Source organism: Cajanus cajan, chromosome 4 (assembly GCF_000230855.2).
Source record: "Cajanus cajan strain Asha chromosome 4, NIPB_CcT2T_4, whole genome shotgun sequence".
Taxonomy (NCBI): Eukaryota; Viridiplantae; Streptophyta; class Magnoliopsida; order Fabales; family Fabaceae; genus Cajanus; species Cajanus cajan.
The window spans coordinates 43493118-43515378 of NC_138520.1; positions in this window are offsets into that span (position 1 = coordinate 43493118).

Below are 22261 nucleotides of genomic sequence, written 5' to 3' on the forward strand. Positions count from 1 at the left end.
ATTCTTCAACAGATAAGGTACTTTTGTTAAAGACTCTATATGCTTTGCTAATTGCAGAATATCCAATAAAAACTCCTTCATCAGCCTTAGCATCAAATTTTCCAAGAGTGTCTTTTCCATTATTCAGAACAAAACACTTACAGCCAAACACTTTAAAATGTGAAATGTCAGGCTTTCTTCCTTTGTAAAGCTCATATGGTGTTTTCTTTAAAATAGGTCTAATCAAGATTCTATTTAGAACATAGCATGCAGTGTTTACTGCATCAGCCCAAAAGTATTTTGGTAAACCATTTTCATTTAACATGGCTCTTGCTAGCTCTATTAGAGATCTATTTTTCCTCTCTACAACTCCATTTTGTTGAGGAGTTCTAGGGACAGAAAAATTGTGATTAATACCATTTTCTTCACAAAAAGTTTGAAAAGATTCATTTTGAAATTCACCACCATGATCACTTCGCAAAGATTTAATTTTCAAGTCCTTTTCATTCTGAATTCTTTTTGAAATGATTCTAAAGGCTTTAAAAGCATTGTCTTTATGGGATATAAATGCAACCCATGTGAATCTGGAGTAGTCATCAATGAGAACTAAAGCATAAGTGTTTCCACCTAGACTTTTGGTTCTTGATGGTCCAAAGAGATCCATGTGCAAAAGTTCCAGCGGTCTAGAGGTTGACATAACTTTCTTTGATTTAAAAGAAGCTCTAGTCTGCTTTCCCTTTTGACATGCATCACAAAGTCCTTGTTTAGAGAACTTGATCTTTGGAAGACCACTAACAAGATCTTTAGATGCAAGTCTATTTAACTGATCTGCATTTATATGTGCAATGCGTCTATGCCATAACCATGTTACATTATCATGTGATGTGAGACAAGAATTGGATGATGAATGCTCTAAGTCTAAGATGTATATGTTATTGACTCTTTTTCCTATAAGCAGGACTTCATTTGATTCCTTATCACAAACCATACAGCATTGATTATTAAAAGAGATATTGTAATTTTTGTCACAAAGCTGGCTAATACTAAGCAGGTTATATTTGAGACCTTCTACATACAGGACATTTTCAATGAGAGTATTGGAATTGTTACCAACACTGCCTGAGCCTAGTATTCTGCCTTTGTTGTTATCTCCATATGTTACAGATCCTCCTTCTTTTTCCTGTAATGAGATAAATTTGCTTTTATCTCCTGTCATGTGTCTTGAGCAGCCGCTGTCTAAGTACCACATTGATTGCTTTGCTCTCAAGCACACCTGCAGCACAAGTTATTCAATTTGATTTTGGTACCCAATGGATCTTGGGTCCTGGAGAATCAGTGTGTACATAATCTAATTTCTTAATCCATTTATATTTTCCACTAGGAATGCCAAATTTCCTTATCATGCATCTGTAGTAGTTATGACCAGATTTCATACAATAGTTACATGAGTGGGAATTAATGGATTTCATAACATTAACATTCTGTTTTTCTTTATCCTTTGCTTTTAATGCAGCATACAATGTTTCACAGTTCTCACATGGTGACTTTAGTTTAGAGATATCTGAAAGTAGTTTCCTGTTATCATTCTCTAAATCAGAAATTTTATCTCTCATGTGTGTCATTTTCTTTTTGTAAACATTATTTGATTTTTCTAATTTCTTTGCTTCAGCATACAGTTCAGCAAATGCATTTTGCAATTCATCATACGAGTCAATAGATGAGTCAGAATCATATACCTCATAATCTGAATTATGTTTGGTCATGAGACAGAGATTTGCTTCCTGATCCTCATCACTATTACTTGAAGTTGTTGAGGCATTATCTTCCCATGCTATGTATGCTTTCTTTTTCTTTGATCTGAACTTTTGTTTCGTCTCCTCATTCTTTTTCAGGCTTGGACAGTCAGCTCTCATGTGTCCAGCTTTTCCACATTCAAAACATTTGAACTTTGGAGATGAGTTTTCATTCTTCTTGAAGGATTTCTTCTGACTGGAGAATCTCTTATTGTTGTTCTTCCTTCTCATGAATTTTCTGAAATTCTTCACCATTAGATTTAATTCTTCTTGTTCAGAACTTTCATTGCTGCTATCCTCTTCATCACTTGAGGATTCTTTTACCTTTAAGGCCAGACCTTTTTCCTTTTTATCTTTTTGTTCTTCATCAGCAATCCTTGACAGATCCATCTCATATTCTCTTAGCTTTCCAAATAACTCAGCACTTGTCATCTGAGCTAAGTTCTTTGACTCTGTAATTGCTGTGACAGTTGGTTGCCATCTTCTGTTTAGTGACTTCAGGATTTTGACATTTACTTCTTCTTCCACGAAGTCTTTCCCTAATCCTTTTAGGTGATTTATTATGTGAATGAACCTCTTTTGCATATCCATGACAGTTTCACCTTGATTCATTCTGAAGGTTTCATATTCCTGAATGAGTGTGTTCTTTCTAGCTCTTCTCACTTCTGGAGTTCCTTCATGTGTTACTTGGATTAAATCCCAAGCTTCCTTTGCTGTAGAACAAGCTGAAATTCTAAAAAATTCATCAGAATTTAGTGCAGAATGTATGATATTTAAAGCTTTTGCATCATTCTCTGCTCTTCTAATTTCACTTTGATCCCAGCTATCATATGGTTTCTCAATTTCTTTTCCTCCCTCTATCTTAGTGGGTATTTTGTAATCTGTGATTACAGCCTGCCAAATATTTCTATGAACAGATTCCATGAAAATTTTCATTCTAACTTTCCAAAAGGGATAGTTATCTCCACAAAACAATGGGGGTCTGTTTATAGAAGCACCTTCAGCAAACGGTAATTGATTACCAGCCATCTAACCTTTCTAAAGATCTAGTCTTGAATGTTTTACAAGATACAGCTCTGGTACCAATTGTTGGTCCCTACGGTTAGAATCTAGAAGGGGGGGTTGAATAGATTCTATGTTATTTTTCCTTTTCTTCTTTGCTTTCTAAATCTTTACCAAACAAATCTTGATTTAAAACAAACCTTTAAACAAAAAAAGGTAATTCAGAGTTATAAATGCACAGCTTATCCAACAAGATTTGAATAACAAGATATGTAAAGATTGAATTTATCAATTACCAAGAATCTTTAAAGTTCAGTTTCTGCAGATAATGTTTTTCTTCATACAACATTAATCAAGAAACTTATACAGAATGTAAAGAGTGTAAGAGTTAAGAAAATCATGCACCAAGATATATACTGGTTCAGCCATCCAAAGGCCTACATCCAGTTTCAGATTTAGATACACCTCTAAATCCAGTCAAATCCACTATTGATATTCTTTACATGCACCCTGCACAAGCAATATCCAATCAATGAATTTAACAAGCAAATCTTGACACCTACAAGATTAACAAACCATTTCTTGACTCCACAAGAAACATATAACCCAAGAATATTGATCTCACAATATCCTACTTGAGAAAAACCTATCTCAAGATTTCTCTTTACACAACTCTTCCAGAGATTCTCTAATCTCAAGAGTTAAAACCATTCAAACAATAAAAAAAGATCAGAAACGAGTACACCTGTTCGTGTAGATATGATCTTCAACAACGTAAACCAGTTTAGAATGAATTTTCTATATGAACTTCATCTTCTTGAATTGATCTTGCACACTTCTTTTTCCAAAAGTTGATTTTCAGCAGATATGTTCTTTCTTTCTTTTTCAGAAAATCTTTTTCTCTTTTGCAGTAATGTGTATTAAAAAAAATCTCTCTAGTTCATGTAAGTATCTCTCTACTTTCGTGTGTGAAAATTCTTTTTTTCTCTTCTTAAAAAAAACTTCAGTTTTAATCTTATTTAAAGACAATTTTCATGTGCAAGGAAACAGTTATTTCAGTTATATTCATAACAGAGATAATCTATTACCTGTGATGGTAATCTATTACCACGAGTTAGAATAACTGAACTAATTGTTTCAGCTCCTGTTTTAATCTATTACCTAACATGGTAATCGATTAACACGATGCCAAAATAACACAAAACTCACATTTGGAACAGAGGTAATCGATTACTTTAAAGAGGTAATCGATTAACACGATCCTTTTTCCTCTTGAAATCATCAGAATCAGTTTGGTAATCTATTACCACACATGGTAATCGATTATTCCAGTATCAATCAGTTTTTCAACATGAGTCAGGTAATCTATTACCAGTTCAGGTAATCTATTCCTTAACTCAGAAAATTTCTGATGTTTTCAAGTTTTCATTTAAAGTCTCAAACACTCAGTAAATTAATACTTCATGTTCTCAACAATGAATGAAATAAGAAAAATGAGTATTATGATATTTTCACCTTCATGTTAATTACTAATTTTTAACACATAACAAACAAACACATACAAGCCTAATCTTTTAAACAATCAATACATTATCCTTTTGACATAGGCTTAAAATAAAAAGCAACATGAGCAAAACATCAAAACTAAAACTTCTAGGGAACATCTTCCAGATGTAGATTCTTCAATCTTCAACACTAGCAAGTTCTTCTAAGGACCTATTTTTCCTCTCAACAACCCCATTTTGTTGAGGTGTCCTAAGTGCTGAGATATTATGGTTTATACCATGTTCCTCACAGAATTTTTGAAACATTATGTTTTGAAACTCACCTCCATGATCACTTCTTATAGAGGTGATGTTTGAACACTTCTCATTTTGAATAAGTTTTGCAAATTTTCTAAAGGCATTAAAAGCATCATTTTTGTTTGCAAGAAACATAACCCATGTATATCTTGAGTAGTCATCAACAATCACTAAACCATAGTAGTTTCCGCCTAGGCTCATTGTTCTTGAAGGACCAAACAGATCCCTGTGAATTAATTGTAAAGGTCTAGTTGTGGAAATCTGATTTTTGCTTTTAAAGCTAGCCTTCACTGGCTTGCCCTTTTGACAAGCATCACATAGTTTGTCCTTACCAAACTTGAGTTTAGGTAGACCAACCACTAATTCTTTCCTACACATCTTATTCAAATGATCCATATGAATATGTGCAGCTCTCCTATGCCAAAGCCATATATTTTCTTCTTGAGTTATTAGACACTTAGTACTTGAAATTGCTATTGAGTGTTCTAAGTCAAGCATGTATATATTGTCAATTCTTTTTCCTATGAATCTGATTTCTTTTGTCTTTTTATCACAAATTAAGCAACATGTATCATCAAATTCAATTTTAAAGCCTTTATCACTTAGTTGACTAATACTCAGCAAATTATGTTTCAAACCATCAACAAGCAATACATTTTCAATCAATGTTTGAGAGGAGGAATTACCAACATTGCCATGGCCAAGAATTTTTCCCTTGTTGTTGTCACCATAGGTAACATACCCTTCATTCTTCAATTTCAGACTTGAGAATTTTGAAGGATCCCCAGTCATATGCCTTGAGCAGCCATTATCAAGATACCAAAGTAGATTTTTGGCCCTCAAGCATTCCTACAAAAAATATTCAGAGGAAAAATTTAGGTACCCATGTGAAGGGTCCTTGTTGGTTAGTTCTCAGCCTTTGACTCTTTTCAACCCAAACCATCTCTCCATTTGGAACTCCATATTTTCTAGAATAGCAGTTCCTAATTGTATGGCCTCTTTTACAGCAATAAAAACAAGTTGTTTGTCTAGAAAAGTTGCTTTTAAATTTTCTAAAATTTTGGTTTTTCACAAAAGCTTCTTTCTTTGACTTAAATGGCATGCTCATGCTTTGGTTAAAACCAAGTCCACTCCTATCAAAAGTGTTTCTTTGTTTTCCCAAAAGAATGTTTATGTTTGAATTTCCATTTGTGAACTTTGCAAGAGTTGATCTCAAATCATCATTTTCTTTTTCAAAAACTTTGCAATGTTCACAAGCATCTTTTGAGGAATGAGCTTCACTAAAGTTAAACATAGTTTGAAGATTTTCATGCTCATGCTTCAAATCTTCAGGCTCTTGTTCAGCTTTAATTAAAGCATTTTCATACCATTTCAGCTTGTTTTTCAACTTTGAATTTAAGGCTCCTAATTTGACAGCTTCTTCATGAATTTGTATAAAAGCTTCTTGGAGTTGATCATAATCCGGATTTGATTCAAGGTCAGAGTCACTTACAATTGTGTCTTGGTCAGTTCCAGCCATCAAGCACAAGTTGTTCTCCTCACATTCGGATTCATCATTTGATGTGCTTGAGTCATTATCTTCCCAAGCAATGTAGGCTCTCTTCCTTTTTCCATTTTTCTTAAATTTCTTCTCCTCTTGTTGCTTCTTCAAGAGATTTGGACACTCAGCTTTCATGTGTCCCGGTTTTCCACATTCAAAGCAATTGAAGGAGGATGTGCTTGCTTCCTATTTCTTGTTTGTCTTTTTATTGAATTTATAGGGGGAATTTTTCTTTCTTCTCATGAACTTTCTGAACTTCTTCACCAGTAGATTGAAGTTCTCGGTTTCGAAATCATCGGAGCTTGTTTCTTCACACACCTCTTTACCTTTGGCAGATTTCAAGGCTTTCAATGACACTCCTTTGCCTTTCTTATCTTGCTGCTCATATTCATCAAATATGTGCAGATTTTGCTCATGCTCTCTCAGCTTCCCAAAGAGAGTGGCTAATGTCAAGGAGGTCAAATCCTTTGATTCTACAATGGCTGTCACCTTTGTTTGCCATGTTCTGTCCAAGCATTGCAGCACTTTTAAATTCAGCTCTTCCTTCTCAAATTTCCTGCCAAGGTCAACAAGGTAATTTGTCAAGTGTGTAAATCTCTTTTGAAAATCAGAAATAGATTCACCATTTTGCATTCTAAACAGCTCATATTCTCTTATGAGAGTATGCTTCCTTGATCTCTTTACATCACTTGTTCCTTCATGAGTGACTTGCAAAGTATCCCACATTTCTTTAGCAGATATGCATTGTGAAATTCTAAAAAATTCATCAATAGACAATGCAGATGTTATGATGTTTTTAGCTCTCTTATCATGTTGGGCTTTTTTCCTTTCCTCATCACTCCATTCACTCCAATGTTTTTCCTTAAGCTCACCATCATCATCTTTTTTCATAGGGATATAGGGTCCATTTTCTATAGCATCCCATACAGCAATATCAATAGCTTCTATGAAAATTCACATCCTAATTTTCCAATAGACATAGTTTTCACCATTCAAAACAGGAGGTCTATGAATAGACACACCCTCACCATAGGGTAGGTTGTTGTTGGCCATTTTTGAAATCTTGAAAAACTCTCAAGAACCTTGCTCTAGATACCAATTGATACAAAAGAATGGAACAATCCAAGAGGGGGGGTGAATTGGATTCTATGACCCTTTAAAAATTATCAGAGTATTTAGGATCTTTATTTCACTTAAACTTTTCTAAGACTGAATTTTTCAAATGAAGCTCTCTCAAAGACTTGTTATGAAAGTATGAATGCAATATGCTTTCTTGATTACAAAATTGTGAGGTTCAAATACAATGTTCTAATTCAGATTTAAACCAACAATTTTCACATACACATGTTAATCAAGAATTATCTTCTTTAATGTTCAATCAAGCAATTACTCAAAGTAAAAGATAAGGTAGAAGAAGATTGCACAAGTCTTTTATACTGGTTCAGCCACTCCACATGTGACCTACATCCAGTCCTTAATCAACACCTGATTAAGATTTGTTCCACTATCTTAAGCAAGAAGGTTTACAAGCACACACACATGCATACACTTCAACACAAAAGATAACCACTTTCTTGACCCCAAGAAAGCACCCCTTGTAGAACCCACTACAAGAAACCTTACCACTTGAGAAACCCTTCTCAATATTTTTACAAAGATTCACAAAGAATAAAGGAACGAATTCACCTGGAATTCTTGAACAAATCTTTATCTTCCCCTTTCAAGAATATGATGATGATTATCTTCTCACAAGCTTTTCACAAACGTTTTCACTCTTGGATTTCACAAAGAAAACTCTCCAAGATGTCACAAAGACTCCACAAAACGTTTTTCACAAATTGATTATCAGTTCTAACTCTCCAAGCAAGGCATCCCATTTTGCCTATTGCTGGAATAATCTATTATATTTAACAATAATCGATTATTTTGAGTTAGTACTTAAAACTTCATTTTAAGTCTCAAAATAACTTTTCAATGTTTTAACTCATCATCATATACTCTCTACTTAGTTTAGATATAGATTTGATTATGCACAAAGCATACTAAGCACACACAATATAAAATCTCATTCAAAACAAGTTAATTTCTAAACTCTATTACATTGCTCCATTACATAGCATGTTCTTGACTTTTCTTTGACTTTTTTTTTGTGCTTCCAAGTTGTAAGTTGTTGTTGTACACTTGTGTTGTGATCATCAAAACTTCTTTAGGCTTCAAGCTCTCCTAAGCTCAACAGTCACTACATCAGTACTTAGACGAAGACCCAAAACATGAGAAGTACATGAAATGATCAGACAAAGACTGAAATTATCTTGAAGAACAAAAATAGATCTCAGAGAAAGACTCAGACTGCGTCCATAAGCATACTAGAAGCTCTTAATGTTGAAGGAAAGAAAGAAGGAGAAGACAAACGAGTCAAAATAGGAAGGATGCGTGTGTCAGAAATAGAACATCACTTTTCAGTTAAGGACAACATTCTACAAGCTATATGACTAGGAAAGGACAAAAAGGTTCATAGGTCTCTTCTATATTCAGACACAACTATTAACAAGATAAAGAAGACTTCACGCAGGGTCTATCATAAGTCGCAACATTTAATGCAAGAACTCAAGCATTAAATAAGAAGAATGAATTGATCATGAACAACTATGTCTGCCTCAATGGACACCTGCAACAGGAAGCTCTACTTCAAAGAATATATTCAAAGTCAAGCAATGAGAAGATTCTACAAGACTATATATATATATATATATATATATATATATATATCACTACCTCAATGCCTAAAAGGTTGGCTTTTGATGAGAAGAAAAAGAGCGATATCAAACCCACAAGACAGAGAAACCAGAGATGAGCATTCATAATCATATGTACAATGTAATATTGTTTTTTATCTTTGTAGATTAAGGTGTTCGAAATGTCAGTTAGGAACAAAACCTTAGTGAGTGTAGAAATCTATGTATCCTCTCCTTGAGAGTAACCCATACACTTAAACCAAACACGTCTATCATATGTAAAGCCTAAAGAGGCTAGGAAAAGAATACTTTTAAAGCCCAGAGAGTCTTGTCAAAGAATACTCATTGCTAGCCAGAAGTGGCTGATAAGAATATACTAGAGCTGGTGAGTGAAGCTAGCCAACCAGGAGTGGTTGAGAATACTCGTGACCAGGAGTGGCTGTGACCGGGATGGTCTAGAATACTCAAGACCAGGAGTGGTCAAGAATACTTGGGGAACCAGAAGTGGTTTAAGAATACTAGCGTTGATGAGTGAAGTCAACGGCCTAGGAGTGGTCGAGAATACTCAAGTCCAGGAGTGGACGATAATACTCGAATGTTCTTCATTTTATTATCTAGTGGAACCCTTCAGTTGAAGGAGACTGGATGTAGCTTAGTTGAGTGAACCAGTATAAAAATGGTTGCACTATCTTATATATATTTCAGACACAAATCCTTCTTAATAAACAAATCATGTTGAAAACTTTTTCTACTATCAATTCTTGATGGAGGTGATGAGTCATTATTTTCCCCTATTTTCTTACCTTTCTGAACTTATTTTAATCTCTGATTTGTCCTTAATTGTTGATATTCTGCACTATTTTCTATTTGGGCTTTAATTGGACCGGTAATTCATATTTTAACTAATTTGAATTTTCTAAGTCTAATTATTCCAATTTTTATTTTTAGGGCATTTTAATAATTATCTGGGCTTGGAATTAATTTCTAGACTTCAAGTGGAGCTGCCACGTCATCTGCCATGTCAGCACCACATCAACCACATACTCACATTTTTGGCGCCTTGTTTTAGTCTATTTTGGGCCAGACAAATGGGAGGGAGGCCCACTTTGTTTTAGGGTTTTGACCAGGTGACTTTTAGGTCTTAGGGCTGACTAGGAAGCCATAACTTTTGAACTTTGGAGGAAGAGTTGATGTGACCACGTTCACTTCTTGCTTCTGGATGTTTTGCCTTGTTCTGGAGCTGTTCATCACCCATTTCTTCCATTTTTCATTCTCTGGTTGTATTAAGAACAAAACCCTTCTATTTTCTTTCTTTGAGTTTTCGTTTTCTTCTTTGTCTTCCTCCATGGAAGGCTAGACTGTAATACTCTCTAACTCGGTTAAATGCATTCATTGAGGTTTATTCATTCCTGGTGTTCTTACGTTTTTAATCCTTTTGAATCTATTGTGTTGGTCTTGTTTCCATGCTTTATGGTTTCATTTTCACTTAACTGGTTCACCTTGCTTTACTAATGGTTTGCTTAATTCTGTGAGTAGAGATGCATGCTAATGCTTCATTTGTATGTCTGGGTTCAATGATGGTAATGACGCTTAGTGGTTACTCGGATTGAACAAAGGGTTACATCCGTGAGAAAATATTTCAAACCAAGGATTTGATGCTACAACTGAGTTGGAGAGTCACTGTTCCATTGCTTACTGTTCATTATTCACTGTTTCATTCATTTGAATCTGAAACCCCCTTACTGTGTGTTTGTTTGTATTTCATGAACCTCGGATTGGTATTGTTGCTCCTTGAGAGACGACCTAGGAGTCATTCCCTAGTATTACAAATTTCCTATTTTATTTGACCGGGTACGACACCGATCAGGAGGACCATCCAAGGAGAAGGCATGCATGAAGGCCATTGGACCTTTAACTAGGTCCATGGTCAGGAAGCTAGAGGAGGCTTCTATAGAGCAAGTGCTTCTTAGACCTTTGTTCTTCATGAACATTGAGTATGACTCCTCTTATTAGTCTTTTAAGCTTCCATTGTATATACGTTGTATGATACTTGTACATAGTAGTCCTTGTATAGGTTTATTTTGCCTTTGTATTTGTAAAGCACTTTCTTTCTTTTATTTTTGGTTATCCTTTTAGAATTTAGGGTATGTTACTTGGATACTTTTTCTCCATTTGACCTTGTATCCTAGGTCATCCATTTTTGTATTTTTCAGTAGTTAAAATGGGGTGACAAATAGCAAAGAGTGTAGGTGCAACTAGTAATTGGGCCAGGACTGGGCCTAGGCCAAATTTTACATATTGGACTTGTTTTGCTCCATATTTTTCAAGGAATTGATTTAGCTGGGCCTCATCATCATATGGTGAACCTAACTAAACCAATTCCAAAATTTTGGATTGGATTAAACATGGAGAAACAAGCTTGGCCGCCTAGCTTGGAGCCTTGGCCGGAATTCCTAGTCTCACTTGTACACTTGAGAAGCTTGTAGCACAAACTTCTAACTTAGCTTGCTTTCCAAGCTTCTAAGTTAGAAGCTTGCTCCACAAGCTTCCCAAGGCTAACTAGACCACTCAAGCTAAGCTAACCATGGTTCTCTTGAACCATAGTTAGCCTAGTTTGCACCACAAGTTTCCCTCACCCTATATAACTCTTTTTCCTTCACTTGTAATCAACTTTTGGCATATTTGAGAGTGAATCCAAAAATTGTGTAGAAATTTTTCTCTCTTCTAAGAGTTCTAACCTCTTTGATATTCATCCACATCTCTTATCCCTTCCATAGAAGAGTGTGGTGAGAATTGAAGAGACTTATCTCTTCCCCAAGGAGTGGCATCTTTTGAGAGGGTTCTACACCAAACCGTGGTGCTTCCAAGGTCTTTTCCTCCATTGGAGACCTTGGAAAAGCATAAGAAGAATCAAGGATCCAAAGGTCTAGGGAGGAACTTGAAGAGGAATTGATCGGAGCCGTATCCGGTCAAATAAATACAATTAAATGTAGTACTAGGAAGTGACTCCTAGTTCGTCTCCCAAGGACCGTCGTTTACTGTTAAAGGCTTAAACACATAGTAGGGGGGTTTGCTTTCAGGTTTTCAGTTTGTAACACAATAAAACGAAATAAAACAGCAAGTAAAAATGGATTGGCTCCTTGTTCGGATTGTAACTCTTTTATCCCTGGTTCTCAAACATTACTCTATTAACCACTTAATCCTTGTTCCATCCGAGTTAACCAACTAAGCGAAGATTAACTCAAGATTTCCCTACACGAATTAAGCAAACGTATACAACATCAACCTCTTCACAGATTAAGCAACTGTGGCTTGGAGCACAACCCATTAAGCATGGACAGAGAGGTTAAATGGAGAAGAACAAGCAGAACAGAGACATACAAACATACCCAACCTCAAAGAGAGATTACAATCCACAACAAGAACCCAACCCAGGGGCTTTTAGCCTTCCATATTAAAATGAAAACAGAAAACAAAAATGCAAGGCAGAGAAGGAAACGAAAATGACAATCTGTATTTCAAATGTAAAGGTTCAGTTCAGATACAAAATGCATATAAGAGGAGAAGAAGAGAGTAAAACGAAAATGGCAGCTAAAGAGAGAAAAACGTAAATGAAAGCAACAGGGAATCAAAAACATCAAAACACTGTAGCTGCATGAAGGAAAAAAACGTCCAGAAAACTCAAGAGAGGCAGCCCCAACGTGGTCACATCAAGTCTGCCGGTTGGTGGCTGCCCTAGGACCCTAAAATAAACCTAAAAGAGTCAACATGGGCCCCAGGTTAGGTCTGACCCGAAAATTACAAATAAAACAGAATAAAAAAAAATGAAATTAAATGCTGAGGTGGAAAAATGACATGGCAAATGATGTGGCAGCTCCACTTGAAATCCAGAAATTAATTCCAAGCCCAGATAATTACTAAACTGCCCTGAAAATAAAATTTTGGAATAATTAGATTTTGAAAACTCAAATTAGTTAAAATATGAATTACCGGTCCAATTAAAGCCCAAATAGAAAACAGTGGATATAATCAACAGTTAAGCGCAAATCAGAGATTAAAATAAGTACAGAAAGGTAAGAAAATAGGGGAAAATAATGACTCATCAGGAATCAACATCAATCCGGTTTCTCAACAAGTTTTCCATCAATTCCTCTTTTAAAACTACTTTTCAGATAAAGACGCAAATTTTGTTTAATAAATATACTACATTGAAAAGCCTTATCTACTTCTTATCCTTAAACGAAACTTTTTAAAAATGAAAATGCAAGAGCTTCAATCATTATTGTTATATGAAACATTTTCCTTCAACAGACGATAAATCCTTCCGACAAAATGACCTTGTGTTAAGCAAATTCTACATAACCGTCTGATATCTAAAAGTACATTGGACAAAGAATATTACTCTTGCAAAAATGGCATAAAATTATTTGCTACACACACACACATATTCAACCCCCCCTTCTATGTGTTTCATGTCTAACTTCAGTGTCATCCCCATTCTTTTGGTGTCTAAGAAGGATGGCAAATGGAGGATGTGCATGGATTGTAGAGCCATCAATAACATCACCATAAAATATAGGCACCCAATCCCTAGGCTAGATGATATGTTGGATGAACTACATGGGGCCATCATATTCTCCAAAATTGATCTTAAGAGTGGTTATCACCAAATTAGAATCAAAGAGGGTGATGAATGGAAAACCGCTTTTAAAACCAAGTTTAGTTTGTATGAATGGTTAGTGATGCCTTTTGGTCTCACTAATGCTCCTAGCACCTTCATGCGTCTAATGAATCATGTACTTAGGGATTGCATAGGAAAATTTGTAGTTGTTTATGGACTCTACCAAAAAAATCAAGAGTAATGCCTCATGGACTCTACACCCCTCTTCCTATAGCTAGCTCCCCTTGGGTTGACATTAGTATGGATTTTGTGCTTGGTCTCCCAAGGACCCAAAGGGGATTTGATTCTATCTTTGTGATTCTATCTTTGTGGTTGTGTCCGATAGGGATGCTAAGTTCCTTAGTCACTTTTGGAAAATTCTTTGGGAAAAACTAAGAAAAAAACTTGTCTAGTCCACTACTTTCCACCCACAAACCGATGGGAAAATCGAAGTATTGAATAGGTCCTTATCCATATTGTTGAGGGTCATTCTAAAAGGGAACAGGAAAACTTGGAATGAATGCCTCCGCCACATAGAGTTTTCTTATAATAGAGTAGTCCACAAGACTACTAACCTATCTCCTTTTGAGGTTGTATATGGCTTTAACTGCCTTACCCCTCTTGACTTGCTCCCACTCCCTAATACTACTTCCTCGTACCACAAAGAAGGTGTATCTATGGCTGAATTTATAAGAAAATACCATGAGAAAGTCAATAGCCAAATTGAAAAACAGACCAAAAAATATGCCAAGTACAACAACAAAGGGAGGAAAAAGGTAACCTTTGAAGTTGGGGATTGGGTTTGGCTTCACTTGAGAAAGGATAGATTCCGTACTCAAAGGTAGTCCAAACTAAGCCCTAGGGGAGATGACCCTTTCCAAGTTCTTAGAAGGATTAATGACAATGCATACATCCTAGACCTTCCCTATGATTATGGAGTTAGTTCCTCTTTTAATGTTTGCGATCTTACACCTTTTGTAGGGACTAATGACATGGATGAGGATGAAGATTTGAGGTCAATCCATCTCAATAAGGAGGGGATGACGGAGGACCATCCTTGAAGCATCATATAGGGCCTATCACAAGGTCCATGGCTAGGAGAATAGAGGAAGATGCAGAACACACAATACCAAGAGCCATGATCATCATGTGTGTAGATTTTGAGCCCTCTCCTTAGTTTGTTGCTTTCTTTTCCATTTTTGCCCTTGTATTTTGGGTAAATTAGATATTAGGATTTTATTTTGTATTTCTATTTAGCCTATGTATTATGGGGCAAAATTAGTCTTAGGATTTATTTTAGGACTTAAACCTTAATTTAGAAGGTCAAAGTCCATTTCTTTCTTTTTCTAAACCTAAGGGCACTTTAGTCTTTTAGGAGAGATGAGAGCCATTTCATTTGGGTTGCATTTAGGATTCATTTAGGGTGTATTTGGACCTCAAAATTTTGGTCAAATGCTCCCAAGAAACCCTAGATTCCTTTTCTCTCTTTATAATTACTCTAGGTCACCCACCTTGTAGCCACTTTGGAAATTAATGATATTGAGTGAGCCTTGTGCCTATTTATTCCTTCCTTAGTCCCCTAGGAACTCCATGGCCCCTATCCTCTCCTTTCTTCCTTGAGTGAGCTTGGATCTTCCTTCGTTGGCCTTCATCATCCTAAGAGAAGTGAGCTAGCCTAAAGGAGCTACAACACCAAACACCTTCCCTTCCTCCCCTCCATTTTGTGCATCAACCTTCACCTAACTAAAACCTATCTCCACCACTTCCATACCCTTGAAGAGATCACCCTTCATGTCATCTCAACCTTGGAGAAAAAAAGGAATCAACCACTAGCCCTCATGGAGAAGTTGGTTCCATCATTTTCGGAGATTAATAGATAGTGAATGAGAAAAGTTACAAGTCTCTTGGTTTTAGAGTGGGTTATGTATGAAAAAAGGAGGTTACTAAACCATTCCTGACACAGGTAATCAATTACTAGATGTGGTAATCGATTATTTCAGTGAGTGCACCAAATTTGCTTCAAAAGTATAGAGGTAATTGATTATCTCGATTGGTAATCAGTTAACTCAGTGAAAATGCATCAGGATTTCCATATACCAACAATGGTAATTGATTATCTTGATAAGTAATCGATTAACACAGTAAGTGATGAAGGACCATCCTTAGAGCTTCATGTGGGATCCATCAATAAAGTCCATGGATAGGAGATGGGAAGAGTATAGGGAAGCTAACACCCCTAGAAACATGCTTCCCTTGGCTAACAAATATCAATCTTTCTCCTAAACCTTATTAGCATAGAATTTATCTTTTATGCCTATTTTGCTCTTGTTTTTATTTTTCCATTTTTACCCTTGTATTTTGGGTATCTTAGACAGGATTTATTTTATTTGTATTTCCCATTTTACCCTTGTAGTTTGGGGTATTTTAGTCATAGGATTTATTTTTACTTATATTTCTCATTTTACCCTTATATTATGAGGTGCTTTAGATCTTAGGATTTTATTTTTGAGCTAAGGTATTTGATTAGGGTGAGAAAAGGGCTAGACGCATTTTTGGTGAATATTTGACCTATTTTAGGACTTAGAAAGGCTTAGGCCCAAGTGGAAGGCAAAGGTGATGGAACTCCTTGGTGAAGATTGTTGTTCATCCAAGCTTCCATGCATAGGACCGAAATACTCTTGAGGTAACCTTCAAAACAACACTTGAAGCTCCATGAAGCAATCACCAATGGAGGAGAAGCACCTAGGGAGGTTCGGTCACCTCTTAGAGAAGTGAAGAAGCTTGAGGAACCAAGCTTCTAGGAGAAAGAACCTTGAGGGAGAAGCTAGGAACTAGGTTCTCACGAATTTGACTCTTGAAAATGAGAGAGAATTCTGAATTCTTTTTCTCATAAATGTCCAAAAGTGAATACAAGAGAAGGTTTTACAAATATATAGGGAGAGGTAGCTTCTAGGAGAAGCTAACCTTAACCATGGTTCACTAGAACCATGGTACGGTGTAACTAACCATCCATGGTTTCTAAAACTTGTAGGAGAAGCTAACCTTGACCATGGTTCACTTAAGAACCATGGTAAGGTCAGCCAAACCTACCAAGGTTTATAAACTTGGAGGAGAAGTTTCAAAAACCAAGAAGTGTAGCATAGAAATTTCGGCCAAGGAGAGGTAAGTGATGATGGAGGACCATCCTTGAAGACACATGTGGGCCCCATCACTAGGTCCATGGCTAGGAGAGTTGAAGAAGATGAGGGAGCTCACACACCAAGGGACACTCTCCTCATGATCATAGAGTATTAGTTCTCTCCTAAGCCTTATTAGTATAGGGTTTATTTTATTTTCCAATTTTACCCTTGTATTTTGGGGTGTTTAGGACTTAGAATTTATTTTCTCTTGTATTTCCCATTTTACCCTTGTATTATGGGGTGCTCTAGATGATTAGGGTTTTAATTTGGGCTAGGGTGTTAAATTAGAAGGGTGACTCATTTTTTGGTGCTCTAGGATCTATTTTTGGTGTTAGAAAGGCTTAGGCCGAAGTGGAGGGCAAAGGTTGCATGGTCTTATCATGCACCTAGATATAGCCAATCTAAACCCAAAGATTCCATCCTTGGCCACCAAGTTGCATCTAGGGTTCATTTGCATTTCATTTGGAGTGCATTTTCCTTGTGAATTTCGGCCATGCATACTCCAAATGAAACCCTAGATGCCTCCCCTCCTATAAATACCCAATGCACCACACCTTGTAAATACTTTGGATTATATGATATTGAGTGAGCACTTTATGCCTCAAAATCCCATCCTTAGTCACTAGGTTAATTCGGCTAGCCTACTTCATTCTCCACCCTTGGAGAGTGAAACCCTAAAGTGGCCTCCATCTTCATTTTGGAGTGAGCCAACCCACCTTGAGCAACCATACACTTTCCCCACCTTCATCTCTTCACTTCTAAATTCCCCTTCACCCTAAACGTCCCATTTATCATCCTTTGGTGAACCTAGATCTTTGGGCAAGGAGTCCCTCTTCAAGGAGCCGAAATCATCCATGGAAGGGAGGATCCCATCAAGTGGTATCTAGAGCCAAGGTTCATCAAGGGCAAAATCTTGTCTTTCTTGTCTTCTTGATTGTCTTTTTCTATTCGGTCATTTCTCTCCTTCTTGTCGTCTCTTGTGTGGCCGAATAGTTTTGGGTTCACACTTTGTTCCTTGTGAGCCTTCCTTGAATATTTTAGGTTTGCATTGTTAGGTGTTTGCCATGCTTTTTCATTTTTAGGTTTGAGTCTCATATGAATATGCTTTTTGATTTTTGAATCTTTTAAGTTTTGTCAAAGTCTTGTTTCCTATATTGTCTACACAAATTCCATGTATGTATGCCAAACACATTGCATGATATATAGTGGGCGTGACATATAGCTACCATCTAGGAGTCATTCATGCATGCTATTTAGTCCTAGCATGTTCCTTGTATTTTTGAGTTTCCATGTGTAAAATGCTTCCTAGCACATGCATATAAATTGCTGCCCACTTTTCCCTTGCATTTCCACTTGTGATGGTCTATATTTGATGATTGATAACCCTAAAAGAATCTAAGAGGTGTGCTGGAAATTTAGTACAAAAAACCTTGTCCTAAATAGTACAAGACCAACTCCACTAAAAAGATTCCCTAAAACCCTCTAAGAACACGCCACTTGTCTCCTTTCTCTTTCTCCTAAATTTGACCTAATTTTCCCCACCCACAAGTGCAAAACCTAAGCAACAAATGGGCTGAATATTAAAGAAAAGAAATTGGACCCAAATTATAAAAAAAAGTGACGTGAAAAGAAAAGAAAAGAAAGAAGAAAAAAAATTTGACCAAAAAGGACTTGTTGCTAGACTTGTGGAGAGTTTCTACAACAAGGAGTGTGGTGAGAATTGAAGGGGCTTATCTCTACAACAAGGAGTTGCGCCTCTTGGGAGAGTTTCTCCACCAACCGTGGTGGTCTTAAGGCCTCCTCCTCCATAGGAGACCTTAACCAAGCATAGGAATAATCAAGGAGTTCAAGATCTAGGGAGGATCTTGAAGGGAACTCAACATCAATCCGGGTTTCTCCAACAAGTTTCCATCATTTGGTATCAAGAGCTAGGTCTCCTTGGTAAATTCTTTCCTATGCTTCTTTGTCTTGTTTTGTTTGGTTCAAATCATCTTAATATGTGTCTATACTGTTCCTCCATGTATTTCCTTTTTGTGTCTTGAGTTTGTGTGCCTTGAGTGGTTCTTGTGTCACAACCATAAATCTATAGAACACACTCACTTTGTCTTGCTTTTCTTGATTCATTTTATAATTTCTTGTGAATCAATCTTTGTATGTGCCTTTAGGTATTCTTTGTATGTCTTTTTAATTGTTTTAGGATTTCTTTTATCTTCCTTTGGACTCTTATAAATTCGGACTAAAAAAGAAACTCCAAAAAGAAACAAGAATACAAGCTTTTTACATTTCTTAATCTACTAGTTTTGTCTTAGAGTCATGTGTAGTTATTTTTCTTGTCATTAAATCCTTGTTGTGCCTTTTTCTTTTTGAATCTTAATGTGTTAATCTCTGTTCCTATATAGTGTCATTGCTGGTTGAACACTATTAAATCTTAGTGTGCTCATAAAAGATTCCAGTGCATGTTATTAGACCTAACATGTTCTAGAGTCAATTTTTGTGAACTTCTTTTGCTATTAGTTTCTTAGTAAATTGTGACCAGAAATTCCTTGTGTGTCTTGTGCTTGTTTTGACAAAATAAAACATAGTTAGAAGTGTATAGAAAACGAAAATCAAAGTGTACAAAAGATAAGAAAAAAACTAGTAACATTTGTGGTTGAAAATTTTGACTAGTACACTTACATTGTTTACACTTCTTGCTCTTCTTTTCTCCACCACTTGGAAACCTCTTATTAAATTGTTTGGCCTCTGTTTTAAGTGCTAATATTATGTGTTCAAAAGAAAAAGAAAAGAAAGAGACAAAAGGATAAGAAAAAGAAAAGAAAACAAAAGAGAAAAACCTAGAAAAATCAAAGTGAAAACAAAACAATTTTTGTAGCTCTTGGCCTTGAAATTTTGTGTGATTTTCCTTGAGGTTTGTTTGCTGTCCAGTGGCTGGAAAAAGAATTTTAAACCCTCAAAACATTATCACAAATTTTATTTTGATTTTTATAATCCATTCTAGTGTCATTCCTAGGTCTAATCTTTTGTGTGCTAGCTTTTGAAAATTTTCCTTTAATTGTTGCTTTGTGTCTTCTTGGCTCTCTTTGTTTTGTCATATTAAATTCCTATTAGAGTGTAGCCTTTCTAAATTTTGCTTTTCAGTTTTCATTTCTTGGCCTCTACTCTTCCTTGTATGGTTGTTAAGCCTTGGTGAGACATAATCCTTTTCAAGCTATCACACTTGGAAGGAAGGACTAATTGAGACATATTGGCTAATCTCAAAGGGGTCTATAATTGAAGGAGATTGAGGTACACCTAACCTGAGTGAAACACCTTGGATAGGCTCACTTGTTTGTTGTTTTTGCAGCCAAGAATTGTTTTGATTTTTAGGTTAACTTTAGAGACGGATTTTGGAAGCCATTGGTGACGGATTTGGAGAAACTAGTGACGGATTTGGAGAACTTGGTAAAGGCTTGGTGGAGACCAACTTGGGGCGTTTCATCTTGACTTCAAGGCTGTTCCAAACCTGTCCTAACCTCCCTTGGTGGAAATTCTTCAAGAAGTTTTGATTTAGAATTGTTTCCTTTGTCTTGTAACTCTTTAACCCTACTTGGGTTAGTTTTGTTTAAATTTACTATTGTATACAAACCTACATTTAGGAGTGGTTGTTTGGGATATTGTTTAAGTCCCACCACTTCCTAAATAGTACTAAATAAAGACTCCTAGATTCGGTTAGTACATGTGGAAGGGTCCCCAAAGGCTTTAAGTGCCATTTGGGCTTCCATTAGGACACGCCTAGCTTTACTTGCTTTCCTACTTCGTTTAGAACTTGTGGAAGTGTCCCAAAAAGCTTCAAGTGCCACTTGGACTTCCACCCTAGGACCCTACGACTAGTATATGTTTTAATTTCTTTCCTTAAACTTGTTTAATTTCTAAGTTCGTTTAGAAGGCTTCCTTTGCTTACTAGGGGTTTCGTGCACACACACACAACTACTTAACTTTCTTGTGTGAAAAATTTGTTTTGTAAGAAAGGTATAAGGGGGTTTAGTAATTTCCACTTGAAAAGGCTTGGTTATTAAGTGGCTCCTTGTAGCTCACCTCCCTTGATAGTGCAACTTGTATACTTAGACCTCCAAGTACTTAGTATTACACCAAAAAGAGAAACTCTTTTGTGAAAATCTTTATCACTCACTTGCAAAATTCTTTAAGATTTGTGAAAACCTTTTCTCTTGCAAAAATGAGTGATCATTCTCATGAGAATAGTGTGCATGGTCATCATACTCCTAAGAGTCATAAAAGCACTAAAGATGAGCTTAGAAAACTTAGGGAATATATTAGAAAAAAAGACATAGAAAATGAAAAAAACAAAGAGACAATCAGAAAGTTGTTGAATAAACTTGTGGTGGGGGTGAGACTAGCAAACCCCATGCCAATGAGGGTCATGGGCCTTCTAGGCCCAAAAGACATGATGGTGAAGGGCCTTCTAGGTCCCATAGACATAAAAATGAGGAAACACCATGTGATGGTGATCTATTAATTTCCCAAAGGTTATTAACCAACCAATTAAAAGAACAAGATCAATCACAAGGAGAGAACCTTTTTCATTCTAGATGCAAAATTTTCAAGAAAACATGTTCTCTCATTGTTGATAGTGGCTCTTGTAATAATTTTGTAAGTCAAAGGTTGGTTGATAAACTTCACTTAACTACTATAGCCCATCCTAAATCTTATCAACTTCAATGGCTTAATGAGGATGGACCTATAGAAGTTAAGGATCAAGTAAATGTGCCTTTTTCCATTGGAAAATACAAAGATGAAGTTTTATGTGATATCATTCCAATGAAAGCAAGCCACATTTTACTTGGGAGATCATGGCAACATGATAGAAAAGCCATTCATGATGGTGTCACCAATAAAATCCGCCTAGTCCATCTAGGCAAGAAACATACTTTGACTCCTCTTACACCTTCCCAAGTGTTGGAGGATCAAATATTCATGAAAAAGAAAATTGAGGAAGAAGAAAAAAAGGAAAAGGAAAAATTAGAAAAATAAAACCTCCTAAGTCTTGAAAAGGAGGAAGAGAAGTTTATAGAGTTGGAAGGAAGTGTCCCTTCCAAGGAAGTTGTTCCTAGAAGTCAATTTTCAATAAATCATTCAATAAAACAGTGTCTTCTAGTTGAACAACCTCTTTTCCTTCTTAATATTAAAAAGACACTACTCTTGGAAAAGAGTAAGGAGGATAGTGTCTCCTCCAAAAATCTTGTGCAAAAGGAAAGTCACTTTTTAATTCAAAATGATTGCAAAAAGACTTTTCTTCTTCACAAAGATTTTAACTCTTTTTCTATTGCTGCCATAGACTTGGAGCTTAAGATCCACAACCTAAATAATTTTGAAAATAAAGGATCTCAAGTTCTTAGTCTAGTGAATAAGAAGTGGACTTCACCTAGTTTTACTTCTTATGCTACTACTTTGGTGGTGCCCAAAGTAGACAACCATTGTCTATTTAGGACTTCTCTTACTTTAGTTGTTCTAATAAAGCACCCAACCTTTGTTTTATATTGTTTACTAGATACATCTCATGGTGTCTTATTTTCT